This window comes from Schistocerca piceifrons, chromosome 7, assembly GCF_021461385.2.
Source record: "Schistocerca piceifrons isolate TAMUIC-IGC-003096 chromosome 7, iqSchPice1.1, whole genome shotgun sequence".
Classification (NCBI taxonomy): Eukaryota; Metazoa; Arthropoda; class Insecta; order Orthoptera; family Acrididae; genus Schistocerca; species Schistocerca piceifrons.
The window spans coordinates 75,167,808-75,183,861 of record NC_060144.1 but is presented as its reverse complement, the minus strand read 5'-3'; positions in this window follow the sequence as shown (position 1 = coordinate 75,183,861).

Genomic DNA, 16,054 nt, shown 5'->3' with positions numbered 1-16,054 from the left:
GCATCATTCCCTGTTGGTATTCTTTGCTGCGTGAGTGGCATCGCTGGTAAAGGACCATTCGGATAGACTGCAGTAGCAATGCTAACATTGCGTCTCTATCATTTCCCTGTAAATGATTGACTTTGTCACGCAACGCAGTTGGATTGACGGTTTGTCTGCAACAGAGGGCCTCACTTGACCTATCCATGTCATCTTCCTCCAAAACATCCAAATCAGCAATCAGTAAACTCTTTGGCACACTCACTCACTCTCTGCCTAAATTATCAAGACCGACTAGAAGCATAAAATGTGCGTCCACGCCACTGACGCATACTATACTTCTGCGTACAAAAGAGTGTGACTTACCCAATTCTCTGTTAGTTTCCAGTGACTTTACGACATATAATAAATCCTTGAATAGATCCGTATCTAAGATCATGCAGACCAGATTCCCTGTATCTTGCGGTAACATGCGAATTCATCTTTAGTGACTGTGTCCGCAGTTTATTGGGTACCACCCTCGTGATCGGTTAACGTTTCGATAATGTAACACTTTCAGCTGCTGCCCCTAGCGGAAATAATGTTCCACGAAGTTCAGTTGTACTCCGCAAAAGATCAATTTTTGCGTAATATTTAGCAAGACAGCAGAGTCCTAGCATCGCACAATAGCCATCATCCACACGCAGCAGTAAGTACTTCTGCGTCCTCTCGAAAACACTGATTTCCCGCGGTAAAATCTAGCAGCGTTTTCCCAAATGACTTCACGTCGTTATCACCTACTCGGCGCAACCTGTATCTTGGCGGCCGCAGTCTCTTTCTGCCCAAGATAGTCAGACCACTGACTGACACGTGAGTCCCTGTGTCCACCAGAAATTTATGTTCTCTATCATCTACTTTGCCTAGAAAGCAATACTCCGTCTCTGCATGCGTTTGTGATAGGAATGCCGTCCGACGGAAGAGGCACCCACATTCTCGTTAACGACCGATCATTAGTGCTTTCTTACGACAATAACGTGTTTTATGGCCCATCTCCCCATATTCATATCACTCTATGTGACGACAATGTTTCCTAACGTTTTCCGCGCGCCTACATCAAAAACACTTCACCTGAGAAGAAAAAAACACCGCAATCACTCTGTATCCCATTGCGAAGCAGCCCTAATGGCAGCATATGAGTCAGTTGGGTTTCCCATTCTGAACCTCGACATATCGGCAGAAATACCATTTAGAAACACACCCAGAACCATATTCTCTGCATCACGCGGCGCTATCGGCCTGCACGTTTTGCGTCAGTTTATACGTGTCCAAGTTCGAAGAAGGATTCTACTCATTCGTCATGTTTCTGCGATAATTCATTGAGCCTTTTCTTAAAGAGCCTGACGATGTGCTGATTCCGATAGCGCTGTGTTAGGCCCTTAGCCAGTTCATTGAACGTTTGGGCCTTACTGACGGTCTCGTGTTATATAACGTACGTTTTCGCGTCATTCACTACGCTTAACCTAGCCATATTCAAGCACTTTTCTTGCGACCACTTTCCCAATTTGTCGGCAGGCTTTACATCACTAATAAAATCAAATACATCCCCTGTTGCTTTCCCTGAAAAGGGCTCTATGAGGTTAGCTGAATCGGGATCGATGGAATGGGCTTGTACACTCAATACGGTTTTTATTTTCTCCTGAATCAAGGAGTCCTTACTCCTCAAGGGGATCCCATTGCTCTAATCCCCTACACAATGCTTCATTTTCTTGGCCTGATGCGTTGTAGTTGGTAACAACATGGCTATCTGCCACTTCAAAGCTTCCACCGTTTCATTCAGAGTCGCTGCTCGTCTTCTGGTCTTTGTGTAACCTCCATCTCCCGTTATACCGGAAAAGATGCAAACTGCACACGCAACAGGAAAAGAAAGGAATTAAACTATACTTAATCACAAAGTGGTATGATATATGGTTCAAATGGCTCTGAGCACTATGGGACTTAACATCTGAGGTAATCGGTCCCCCCTAGAACTTAGAACTACTGAAACCTAACTAACTGCGACCGTAGCGGTCGCGCGGTTTCAGACTGAAGCGCCTAGAACCGGTCGGCCACACCGGCTGGCAAAGTGGTACGATAGCCCAACGAGATTCTGTGCACTGGTGTGTTTCGTGACCAACCCTTTTACATGTACTACAGGTAGTTGACACAGCTCGAACACATGGAAAGCCATGCCTGCCTAAATTACATTAACAACGAGATACTAGTTGCAAGTAAACATTTCTAATGTTACCACGGAACTGAGATATGTCTGTAGATCCCTGTGGTCCTAAAAACGACACTTTTAACGTACTGTGCAGGACCCTACGACACAACATGGCCACAAGAAAAATGCAGAACTAGAAAACAAATATCAGGCACTCACAACACGACATTGTTGCGAACTTCAACTCGTAGACGTGAACCCCCTAACTGAGAGCTGCATAGACGATAGGCTGCTGTTGTGCTAGATGTGTGGTTGTGGCACCAGGAGTAGACGTCTCTACCACTGCCGGCCACTTGCTTACACCAGATATAGGAGTACAGTCCTAGACCCCTACAGTAGTCAGGACACAGCTCTGCGGGATGCGGTGGTGAGGACCTATCTATGCTCGAGAGCGCCACGAAAACATCACTGATAATAACACATTTATTAGACAGTAATACAGGATTATCTTCCAAAGCGGCGCCAAGGCTGGGCCAGCAGAGTTACATATCTGTCAGCAGCGGAATGCCTTTGTGTGCTCGACTCACAGAGCTGCCAGCACAGTGAAGTGTCAGGCGGCGGCTTTTAAGTCACAGGACGGCTGTCGAGCTATGACTCTGGTGGATTACAGACCCTGGAATCGACCTCCAAAGTAAACTCGTTGATGTCAGTGTTTTGCAATCAAGAGTTAGATATCATGTCCAACTGAATTACTCTCTGTCCCGCAGGGATCGGTTTTCAGCCCCGTTTGGGAGGCGGGAGACAGCAGCATCACTATCTGCGACAGGAACGGGATGTGGAGCAGCGGTTCCCTCCCTCTCGAAGATCACTGATGGACAGCGTCCAGTTCACGCAGGTCAAGCCCCCAGCATGCCCGCAGGGTGATGGTGGCTTCTGCTTCCCATCAGTGTTGCCTTGAAAGTTGACAGTGTGACAGTGCAGCTGACAGCAGCAGATTCCCTCCAGCCAGACTCGTGGTTTCATTTACGAGTGAAGATAGCTAGGCATCCCGAGTGTCGTTCTCTATAGCCTCCCCTCACAATGGACAGCAGCAGCTGACATAAGAGCTAAGACTACGTGCTGGGCAGTCGGCAATCGACATTTAGCAATGAAACATTTGTCAAGAAGGATATGGTATTTAAGCTGGCTTATTCCATGTGCTCTGCAGAGTTGGGGATGGCTATGACATCATGTGTCCTGGTTTTCTCTCGCCATCAGCTTTCCTAGCGACTTCAGCTTCACCTTTCAGAGGTTCTTTCCGGCTAGTTCAGCACCTGAATACTTATTGTTGCGTTGTATCTAGCCCTTCTCAAGAAACTTCGATGTTGTCACTTTGCTTCGCTTGGAGACCTGGGGCGTAACAACGTTTAAGCATTACTCAAAGGTGAGAAGTAGAGGAAACTGCATTCTATGCCACTTTGTTAATGCGGGTTGCACAAATTCATGGGAAAACTTGATTGATTTACGACCTCCTTCCCCTACCCTTACCCTATTGTTCTGTTAATTGATTTAGACCTCCTGGGGGTTAATTCTTGTCCCACTGCAGTTAATCTACCCTTCTGAGAAAGCCCCACGCAGATTCCTCTTCCCTTCCATCTCCCACACCCATCTGTTAAACACCTCGCCAATACAAGCACACCTTTGATATAAAATTAATTGATCACTTACCCCCTCCCACTCCTGCAAAATCCCTCAATCCGTCAACTTCCTCTCCCAACCCACTACTCAGCCCTCGCCTCTCCCACCTGAAAATTGTCAGGAAAATGACTCATCTCTGCTGGAGAAGAAGGATCGCATGACAGGAAATTCAAAGCAATGTCAATTACATAGCGAAGGCTATACAGTTTATTTATAAATTTCAATTTGCATAGGTTCGATCTGTCTTTCTTATCATTGTGTGATGTTTGGGAAAATGCGGTTCTCCTAAAATACATTAAAAAGAAGTAATTAAATATATCGCTTGTTTCTGATCACACAAGGAACACTGTCACGAAATCGACGTCAGTATAACTCACCACACATATTTACATGTTTAAAAATCTCTCAGTCCCATCTTTGCACTACATGGCAGACGTGCCAGTAGCTCGTGTATTCCTGCATATGCAGATCAGGAGAGAGGCCGCACTGCACTCCCTCTAGCCCCATGACTGCTACCAAGTATCAGACTGCCTGTTGCCTCACGTATTAGCTCACCAAGTGACTACTTTCTGTCACAGGCCACTGCTTTTGAGAATTACGACCGTCCTGTTCAGAGCAGCAATAGTGTCTCAGAACACAGCGTTCATTTTTATGGCTGTCTGGCAGCCCTTTTCTTTGTGGCAATGTCCTTTCGCACCTCAACAGTCTACTTCCTGTTTGTGTGACTGAGCGAGGTGGCGCAGTGGTTAGCACACTGGAGTCGCATTCGAGAGGATTACAGTTCAATCCCGCGTCTGGCCATCCTGATTTAGGTTTTGTGTGATTTCCCTAAATCAGCTCCAGGCAAATGCCAGGATGGTTCCTTTGAAAGGGCACGGCCAACTTCCTTCCCTGTACTTCCCTAATCCGATGAGACCATTAACCTCGCTGTTTGGTCTCTTCCCCTACACAATCTAATCCAATCCTGTTTGTGGGTGTGAACACACCGACTCCAATGGTGTTTCCACTTTTGGAAATATTCTTGGAATGTTTTTCCTGAAATGTGTGAAGGATACTCGCCGTGTTTGCATGGATGTCTTCAGTAGAGTCAAATCGCTTCCCTTTCAGTGTAAATTTCAGTTTAGGAAACAGAAGTCCGCAGGGGCCAAATCAGGGGAATATGGCCGTCGTGGAAGCACAGGAATTTTGAATTTGGTCAAAAATTCAACGATGGAGGGGGCACAATGAGCCAGAGCATTGTCGTGGTGTAGCACCCAACTCCTGTCTTTCCACAATGCAGGCCTTTTCTTCTGCACCTTTTCACACAAACGATCAAAGACACATTTGTATTATTCCTGGTTAATTTTCTTTCCTCCAGAGGTAAGTTCATGATGAACAATATCAGTAGAATCGAAAAAAAAATCACCAACATTTTCTTGACCTTCGGCCAACTTTGCTATGCTTTTTTCGGTCGTGGTGAACCTGGAGTCTTCCACAGCGAAGACTGCACTTTGGTTTCAGTATCATATCTGTATACCGACGATTCGTCACCTGTAATTACCCTATTTAACAAATCTGGGTCATTTTTAGTCTGATTAATCAGTTCTTGCCACACTTCAAGTCAATATTGTCTCTGGTCACTTGACAACATTTATGGAATGAATTTTGTAGACACTCGACTCATGTTCAGGTCTTCAGTTAAAATTGACTGAACTGCATGGAAACTTAAATTCAGTTCATCAGCCATCTCCCTAATTGTAAGTCTGCGATCAGAGCGCACTAAGTGGCGAACTTTCTCAACATTTTCATTCGTTTTTAAAGTGGAAGGACGGCCAGACAATGGTTCATCTTCAAATGATTCGTGGCCATTTTTAAATCTGTTGGACCAGACAAAAACATTTGACTGGCTCATACAATTCCTCGTTTTAAAACAAAATTTCACACAAACTCGTAACTCCGTTTTTACATCCGTTTTCATGCAGACAGAATCCGGCAACAAGCCCTGACAGACCTGCACTCAACCAGCTGCCACAACAAACTGAATAAAGGAAACGCAGTTTCTTGTCAGAGGACGTTCAAGGACAAAGCGATGACTCACACTCCGCACCCTCCGTGTACCTGCCTGCCACAACAGTAAGCAGTAGCGGATCCATTCTTAAGACTTTCTAATCACACCTCGTATATCTGAGGTCTTGTATGCACCGACGTTTGAGGACACAAGCACCCTCTTCCACTGCAACGTTTTCACTAAACATATGAGGTACAAAAATCGAATCAGTCACATACACTCACGATCGCAAATAGTGCACTGTCCGTCTGCTGGGAACTGTGGACATTCCGTCTGCCACCAGCAGAGACATCACATCATCTCACAGGCACTGATGAGGAGAGACCTGCACATGTATTGGCTATGCTGGCAGCTGTACGCTCATCCTGTAGCACCCATACACCAACCCTACCGACAACTCAGAGGTTGGACAGACTATCACCAAGCAATCAATGAATCAATTTACATGGGAGAATAATCGTCTAGTACACACCCATTATTTCGAATCTTCTGATGCAACACATATGTCCGCTTCTGTCGCCGCTCAGCCAGCACATAGTTCACTTCACTAGTCCCAGCTACCGAGCGAGGTGGAGCAGTGGCTAGCACATGTGGACTCACATTCAGGAGGATGACGGCTCAAGTTTGTGATTATTGTAGTCAGTTTTTTAACAACTTCTTACTGTACTAGCGGAACATAGATAAAGTAGTTTTCTTGTTTCAATAACTGTAAAATTTTACCATGAGTGAGAAGTGTGGGATTTGCCGTAGGTTCGTGAGTAGTGGATTGCGGTGTGAGACTTGTTCGAAGTATTTTCACTGGGGGAAATGCAGTGGGGAAGCCAGTGGGCATTTTGGTGAGATCCTCTCCTGGAACTGCAGGTTATGTAGCAAGAATAAGTTGATAGAGGAGTAGGAGCGTAAGATCTGTGCCCTTCAGGTGCAGTTGAAAAGCGCACAGGAGGAGCTAGATAGGATGAGGAGGGAGAAGGGGGTTGGAGAATGGGAGTTGCGTGTTGGCAAGAGATCTGCTAGGAGAAGAAGATTTTCAGATAGTTTCACAATTGGTGTTTGCAATAGATATGACCAACTGTCTGAGTCTAGTGGAGAGGAATCTCTAGTAGCTGTAGATGTAGGAAGTATGCAGCACATCTCAGCAGTTTTGGTGGCTAGGGCAGTTGCAAAGTCTAATAGAAAGAAGAAGGTTCTGCTGCTAGGTACTTCTCATGGTAGAGGTGTAGGCCAGCAGTTGCAGGAAGTGTTGGGGAGTGAGTACGTCACCAGCATTGTGAAGCTTAATGCAGGATTGGCTCTGGTTAACATAGGGGGGTTATATAGGGATTTTACTGAAGAGGATCAGGTAGTGATTGTGGGTGGGGCTGGTAATAGTATTGATAGAGCTGGGGAGTATGACATAGATGGTGACCTGGAAAAGATAGCCACTCAGACTGGCAACACAAATGTGCATTTCGTGGAACTGTTTCAGCGTCACGATCGGCCTCATCTTAATACAGCCGTCAAGCGTAATAACACGAGACTTGGGGTGCGCTGATGACAGAAGGCATTGGTCACATTTCAGTGGTGTCGGTGGAGCCTATCAGCAGGACGGGTTTCACTAGACATGGCCTGCACCTCAACAGGTATGGAAAGGGGAGGTTGGTAAAGCTTATAGGTGACAGCATAGGTGGGGGTGGTGGGATCACTCATGGGAAAATTCCTGTACTAGTGGGTGTTAGAGCTGCACCTTTTTTGGATTGAAGTCAGCTGATAGGTTTTCCTGCTTAAGGGAAGTCTCTCTAACAAAGAAACCACTTTCGACAAAGCTTAGGCATCCGAGTAATGAGGGAATTAGTATATTTCATCAAAATATACAAGGTATTAGAGATAACGTTAGGGAACTCCTTATAGATGTTGATTCTGAAATTATTGGCATATCTGAACACTTCTGAAATAAGGAGATAATTCAGAGGCTTCCTTTACAAGGATACAGGTTGGCTGGAAGCATTTCTAGGAGCTCTTTGCAGTGTGGGGGAGTAGCCATGTATGTGAAAAACGGTATCCCATTTGAGTCAATTGATGTTTCAAAGTTGTTGTTGTTGTGGTCTTCAGTCCTGAGACTGGTTTGATGCAGCTCTCCATGCTACTCTATCCAGTGCAAGCTTCTTCATCTCCCAGTACCTACTGCAACCTACATCCTTCTGAATCTGCTTAGTGTATTGATCTCTTGGTCTCCCTCTACGATTTTTACCCTCCAAGCTGCCCTCCAATGCTAAATTTGTGATCCCTTGATGCCTCAAAACATGTCCTACCAACCGATCCCTTCTTCTAGTCAAGTTGTGCCACAAACTTCTCTTCTCCCCAATCCTATTCAATACCTCCTCATTAGTTACGTGATCTACCCACCTTATCTTCAGCATTCTTCTGTAGCACCACATTTCGAAAGCTTCTATTCTCTTCTTGTCCAAACTGGTTATCGTCCATGTTTCACTTCCATACATGGCTACACTCCATACAAATACTTTCAGAAACGACTTCCTGACACTTAAATCTATACTCGATGTTAACAAATTTCTCTTCTTCAGAAACGATTTCCTTGCCATTGCCAGTCTACATTTTATATCCTCTCTACTTCGACCATCATCAGTTATTTTACTCCCTAAATAGCAAAACTCCTTTACTACTGTGAGTGTCTCATTTCCTAATCTAATCCCCTCAGCATCACCCGATTTAATTTGACTACATTCCATTATCCTCGTTTTGCTTTTGTTGATGTTCATCTTATATCCTCCTTTCAAGACACTGTCCATTCCGTTCAACTGTTCTTCCAAGTCCTTTGCTGTCTCTGACAGAATTACAATGTCATCGGCGAAACTCAAAGTTTTTACTTCTTCTCCATGAATTTTAATACCTACTCCGAATTTTTCTTTTGTTTCCTTTACTGCTTGCTCAATATACAGATTGAATAACATCGGGGAGAGGCTACAACCCTGTCTCACTCCTTTCCCAACCACTGCTTCCCTTTCATGCCCCTCGACTCTTATAACTGCCATCTGGTTTCTGTACAAATTGTAAATAGCCTTTCGCTCCCTGTATTTTACCCCTGCCACCTTCAGAATATGAAAGAGAGTATTCCAGTTAACGTTGTCAAAAGCTTTCTCTAAGTCTATAAATGCTAGAAACGTAGGTCTGCCTTTTCTTAATCTTTCTTCTAAGATAAGTCGTAAGGTTAGTATTGCCACACGTGTTCCAACATTTCTACGGAATCCAAACTGATCTTCCCCGAGGTCCGCTTCTACCAGTTTTTCCATTCGTCTGTAAGGAATTCGCGTTAGTATTTTGCAGCTGTGACTTATTAAACTGATAGTTCGGTAATTTTCACATCTGTCAACACCTGCTTTCTTTGGGATTGGAATTATTATATTCTTCTTGAAGTCTGTGGGTATTTCGCCTGTCTCATGCATCTTGCTCACCAGATGGTAGAGTTTTGTCATGACTGGCTCTCCCAAGGCCATCAGTAGTTCTAATGGAATGTTGTCTACTCCCGGGGCCTTATTTCGACTCAGGTCTTTCAGTGCTCTGTCAAACTCTTCACGCAATATCTTATCTCCCATTTCATCTTCATCTACATCCTCTTCCATTTCCATAATATTGTCCTCAAGTACATCGCCCTTGTATAAACCCTCTATATACTCCTTCCACCTTTCTGCCTTCCCTTCTTTGCTTAGAACTGGGTTGCCATTTGAGCTCTTGATATTCATGCAAGTTGTTCTCTTCTCTCCAAAGGTCTCTTTAATTTTCCTGTAGGCAGTATCTATCTTACCCCTAGAGAGACAAGCCTCTACATCCTTACATTTGTCCTCTAGCCATCCCTGCTTAGCCATTTTGCACTTCCTGTCGATCTCATTTTTGAGACGTTTGTATTCCTTTTTGCCTGCTTCATTTACTGCATTTTTATATTTTCTCCTTTCATCAATTAAATTCAATATTTCTTCTGTTACCCAAGGATTTCTATTAGCCCTCGTCTTTTTACCTACTTGATCCTCTGCTGCCTTCACTACTTCATCCCTCAGAGCTACCCATTCTTCTTCTACTGTATTTCTTTCCCCCATTCCTGTCAATTGTTCCCTTATGCTCTCCCTGAAACTCTGTACAACCTCTGGTTCTTTCAGTTTATCCAGGTCCCATCTCCTTAAATTCCCGCCTTTTTGCAGTTTCTTCAGTTTCAATCTGCAGCTCATAAGCAATAGATTGTGGTCGGAATCCACATCTGCTCCTGGAAATGTCTTACAATTTAAAACCTGGTTCCTAAATCTCTGTCTTACCATTATGTAATCTGTCTGATACCTTTTAGTATCTCCAGGATTCTTCCAGGTATACAACCTTCTTTCATGATTCTTGAACCAAGTGTTAGCTATGATTAAGTTATGCTCTGTGCAAAATTCTCCAAGGCGGCTTCCTCTTTCATTTCTTCCCCACAATCCATATTCACCTACTATGTTTCCTTCTGTCCCTTTTCCTACTGACGAATTCCAGTCACCCATGACTATTAAATTTTCGTCTCCCTTTACTATCTGAATAATTTCTTTTATTGTTTCAAAGTACTGCACTGAAAAGGTGTTTGAATGTTGTGCAGGTGTGGTTAAATTAAGTGGAGTTAAACTTCTAACTGTTGTTATTTATAGATCCCCAGACTCCGATTTCACAACATTTTTGCTAAAGCTAGAGGAGGTTCTTGGTTCACTTTATAGGAAATACAAAAAGTTAATTGTATGTGGTGACTTCAATATTAATTGTATAAGTGATTGTGCAAGGAAAAGGATGCTGGTAGACCTCCTTAATTCATATAATCTTATGCAAACCGTATTCTTTCCAAAGAGAGTGCAAGGGAATAGTAGAACAACCATAGAAAACACTTTTGTTCATTCCTCATTACTAGAAGGGCATTCTGTTAGCAAAAATGTGAATGGCCTTTCAGATCATGATGCACAAGTTTTAACTCTAAAAGATTTTTGTGCTGCAACACATGTTAAATATAGTTATCAACTTTTTAGGAAAGCTGAGCCAGTTGCTGTAGAGATCTTTGTTAACCTTATCAAGGAATAAGAGGGGCAAGACGTTTATAGTGCTGATACAGTAGACGATAAATATAATGCTTTCCTCAAGACTTTTCTCGTGCTCTTTGAAAGTTGCTTTCCGTTAGAACGTTCAAAACAGGGTACTAGCACAAACAGGCAGCCTGTGTTGCTGACTAGAGGGATAAGAATATCCTCTAGAACAAAGTGGGAATTATATCAAAACGATAGGAACAGTCAAAATGTAAATGCAGCAGCCCATTACAAACAGTATTGTAAGGTGCTTAAAAATGTTATTAGGAAGGCAAAAAGTATGTGGTATGCAGATAGGATAGCTAAGTCTCAGGATAAAATTAAAACCATATGGTCAGTTGTAATGGAAGTGGCTGGTCTGCAGAGACAGGTCGAGGATATAGAATCAGTACGTAGTGGGAATATCCGTGTTACTGATAAGTCGCATATATGTACAGTATTTAATAATCACTTTCTGAATATAGCAGGTGAACTAAATAGAAACCTAGTCCCAACAGGGAATCATATAGCGCTCGTAGAAAAAAGTGTTCTGAGACTGTTACCTGAAATGCTCCTCCATGATACTGACTAGAGGGAGATTGAGTTAATAATTAAATCACTAACGACCAAGAACTATTAAGGATATGACGGGGTATCTATCAGAATACTGAAGTATTGTTCTATGTATGTTAGCCCAGTACTTAGCCATATCTGTAACTTTTCCTTTAGGAGTGGTCGGTTTCCTGACCGATTAAAGTACTCGGTAGTGAAGCCACTTTATAAAGAGGGAGACATTGATAATGTTGGCAATTATAGACCTATTTCCATGCCATCGGTGTTTGCTAAAGTTATTGAGAAGGTTGTATATACAAGGTTACTGGAGCATTTAAATTCACATAATTTGAGGTCAGATGTACAGTTTGGTCTTAGAAATGGTTTAACAACTGAAAATGCTATATTCTCTTTTCTCTGTGAGGTTTTGGACGGATTAAATAAAAGATTGCGAACGCTAGGTGTTTTCTTTGATTTAATGAAGGCTTTTGACTGTGTTGACCACAAGATATTACTGCAGAAGTTGGACTATTATGGAGTAAGGGGAGTAGCTTACAGTTGGTTCCCCTCTTACTTTAAGAACAGAAAGCAGAAGGTAATTCTCCGCAATATTGAGAGTGGTAGTGATGCTCAGTCCCAATTTTCTCTGTGAGGTTTTGGATGGATTAAATAAAAGGTTGCGAACGCTAGGTGTTTTCTTTGATTTAATGAAGGCTTTTGACTGTGTTGACTACAAGATATTACTGCAGAAGTTGGACCATTATGGAGTAAGGGGAGTAGCTTACAGTTGGTTCCCCTCCTACTTTAAGAACAGAAAGCAGAAGATAATTCTCCGCAATATTGAGAGTGGTAGTGATGTTCAGTCCCAATGGGGCACTGTTAAGTGGGGCATTCCCCAAGGGTCAGTGCTGGGGCCACTGCTGTTCCTTATTTATACAAATGATATGCCTTCTAGTATTACAGGGGATTCAAAAATATTTCTGTTTGCTGATGACACCAGCTTGGTAGTGAAGGATCTTGTGTGTAATATTGAAACATTATCAAATAATGTAGTTCATGAAATACGTTCGTGGCTTGTGGAAAATAATTTGATGCTAAATCACAGTAAGACTTAGTTTTTACACTTTCTAACTCACAATTCAACAAGAACTGATATTTTGATCAGACAGAATGGGCATATTATAAGCGAGACGGAACAGTTCAAGTTCCTTGGCGTTCGGATATATAGTAAGCTGTTGTGGAAAGCCCATGTTCAGGATCTTGTTCAGAACCTAAATGCTGCTTTATTTACATTAGAACAGTATCTGAAATAAGTGACAGTTCAACACGAAAAGTAGTCTACTTCGCATATTTTCATACGCTTATGTCGTATGGTATTATTTTTGGGCGTGATTCTTCTGATTCGAAAAGGGTATTTTTTGGCTCAAAAACGGGCTGTTCGAGCTATATGTGGTGTAAGTTCGATAACCTCTTGTCGACCCCTATTCAATAGTGTGGGAATTCTGACGTTGCCCTCACAGAATATATTTCCTTTAATGTCGTTTGTTGTTAGCAATATTAGCTTATTCCCAAGAGTTAGCAGCTTTCACTCAGTTAAGACTAGGCAGAAATCAAATCGGCATGTGGAATGCACTTCCTTGACTCTTGTGCAGAAAGGAGTGCACTATTCTACTGCATCCATTTTCAATAAGCTACCACAAGAACTAAAAAATCTTATCAGTAGCCCAAACGCTTTTGAGTCTAAACTGAAGAGTTTTCTCATGGCTCACTCCTTCTATTCTGTCGAGGAGCTCCTGGAAGAGCTGAAAAATTAAGCAAATTCCAGTGTTACATTGTTGATTTTCTTTATTTAAACTTACGAATTGTTGCCTGAATACGTTTCTTGTATTTCATTTTATCTGTTTCTACTATCGTGCTATAATTTCATGTATTGACTCGTTCCATGACCATGGAGACTTCTCCTTAATTTGGTCCTACGAAACAATAAATAAATAAATAAAAATCCAGCGTCTGGCAATCCTGATTTAAGTTTTCTGTGATTTCCCTAAATCACTCCTAGCAAATGCCGGGATGGTTCCTTTGAAAGGTCACGGCCGACTTCCTTCCCCGTCCTTCCCTAATCCTACGAGACCGATGACCTCGCTGTCTGGTCTACTCCTCCAAAACCAAACAACCAACCAACTAGTCCCAGCTGCTGCAAGCAAGAGTAGACAGGTCGGCACATCGTTTGTACTTAACCACCTGTCATGGGCTAAGGCCCGTTTCACACTGGTACACTGGTGACGGTCGACAGTGACAGTCACTGGTAATTGTGGTGAACACTCCTGGATCACCAGTGTCCGACACCGCTGGTATTGCCAACTGATCAGTTAGTGAAATGGACCCGAGTGAGGAGGAGCTTTTTTACTACTTCTGAGCTGGCGGAGGAGAATGAAGACAAAACGTTCATTACACATACAACCACTGCTACGTGATAGGCTGCGAAAGGATTGTTTTATACTCTTTATGTAGATCTGAGACAAGATTTCCCTCCACCCAAAGCACTGTCATTAACTTTTGAAAGACCTATGCCATTCATGTTAGTAGGTGATGAAGGTTTTGTGATATCAAAATTTATTCCACCCCCTTTTGGAGGAAAGTATTTAGACGTTAAAAAACATGTGTTCAACTATAGACTGTCCAGAGCAACAAGGTTCGTCGAGTGCAGTTTTGGAATTCTTGCAAACAAGTGGTGAATTTCCACAGCCCATTCGATGTTAAATTAGATTTAGCAGTCCCTACCGTAAAGAGATGTTGTCTCCTCCATAACTCTGTGCATGATCGCTGTGGAATGGTGTCTGAGGATCCGTTAACTATTCAGGGATTACATGACATGTCACTCTGCTTAGTCCATGGAGGAAATATTGCGAACACTATCAGAGATGACCTTGCAAACTACTTCGTTAGCCCTGAAGGTGAAGTGCCTTCGCAGCTACAAATAATCTAATTGCTAGAAATGTTATGTGGACGTTAGAACAGTTAGGCTTCATTGTTCATATGGAATTGTATTTGATATGTGAATTGTGCAATTATTACTATGTTAACTGTAACAAGTCATATTGTTGCATTCACGGAACTGATTGGAACTTACAATTAAAATTATTGAGTGTCAGGAACTTGTACCACAATAATATTATGATAAATAAATAAAATTCATTATTGTAGTAGCCACATACGTGTAAATAATTGTAATTAAGAATAATGTTTAACTTAGTTTTCGGACCATAAGGTGACGATAAGATGCACCCCTAATTTTGTTATGGAAATTTTCAGATATAAGTATTTTTTTAGATTTTCTCTTCATTCGCCCTGCAGGGGTGAGTTCATGGTTTCCACGCTCATTCATTTTGTCCCTTCTTATCGCATTAAGACTGCATTACGGTACACTCGATACTGGTAAATGCAAAGAAAAGTGGTGAGGGATGCAAATGTGATTGAAGGTTACTGCCCTCCTAGCCTCGAACAGGGGTAGCAACTAAATTTAGCTAGTATTTTACAGTCCGAAAAATAAGGTATTAAATTTGAAAAAAGGACACATAACTTACCAATCTTGTTTTTTTCAGCCATGCTCTTCTCATTGAAATTAGGCACAAACTTCGTTATAATTTCTTGTCACGCATTCGTTTTCACCAATTTGTTGCTACAGATAACGCTGTTGACATCCCAAATAGTAGTGGTTCACTTGTAAAATGTTCCGTGTTTATCAAATCTAAACTCATAGCTACAATGTGCACAGTAAAAAATGTACAGTGAATGTTTTGCGTCACTGTTTCAGAAATGACTGCCTGTCCGTTGGTAAATCTGCTGTGTTGTGTCTGTGATCTGTGCCCCAGTGCGAACACTCCAGACTAAAGCATGTTCGGTGGTGACTGCTGCGAACACAGTGACCTTGTCCGTCACATGTGACGAGTGTGAGTCACTGCTGCGTCACAGTGCCTCGGTGAGGCAGGGTAGTGTCCCGGTGTGAATGCTCCAGTTCAAACGAATGTCTCTCTGCCGGTGACCGTCGCCAGTGCCCCAGTGTGAAACGGGCCAAGCTAAACCATGACTTCTGGTCGCCGACTCCTCGTGGCCACCCCTGCCGCCGGTTTCGCACTTTGCGAGTCAAGTAGCAGCTGCTTGGCAGTATACAGTAGCTCTAACCAATTCCACCTTGACACAGGCCCCTCACCCAGTTTAAAAATGCACTTTATTCCACCCAAGATAGCGATGTTGTTGATCATAAACCTCAATTCGTCACAAGAAATGTATATTTTTCTCTTTTATACGAGTTATACGAGAAATCGGGGCACACATGCGTTTTCACCTCGTTAAAGTATTGTTACTTGGTGTGAAAGTCCTGTAACGGCGTGGCATTACCTTTACTTCCTCTACGTTGTCTCTCATCAGGTAAAAAAAAATAAATAAAAAATTCCGTTCTCAGCAGCTTAATATCTTTTACGTCCTGCATTACATGACCACAATATTAAACTTATTTTTGGCTCATGACAGAATACTCTGTCACAGAATACCCCCTCA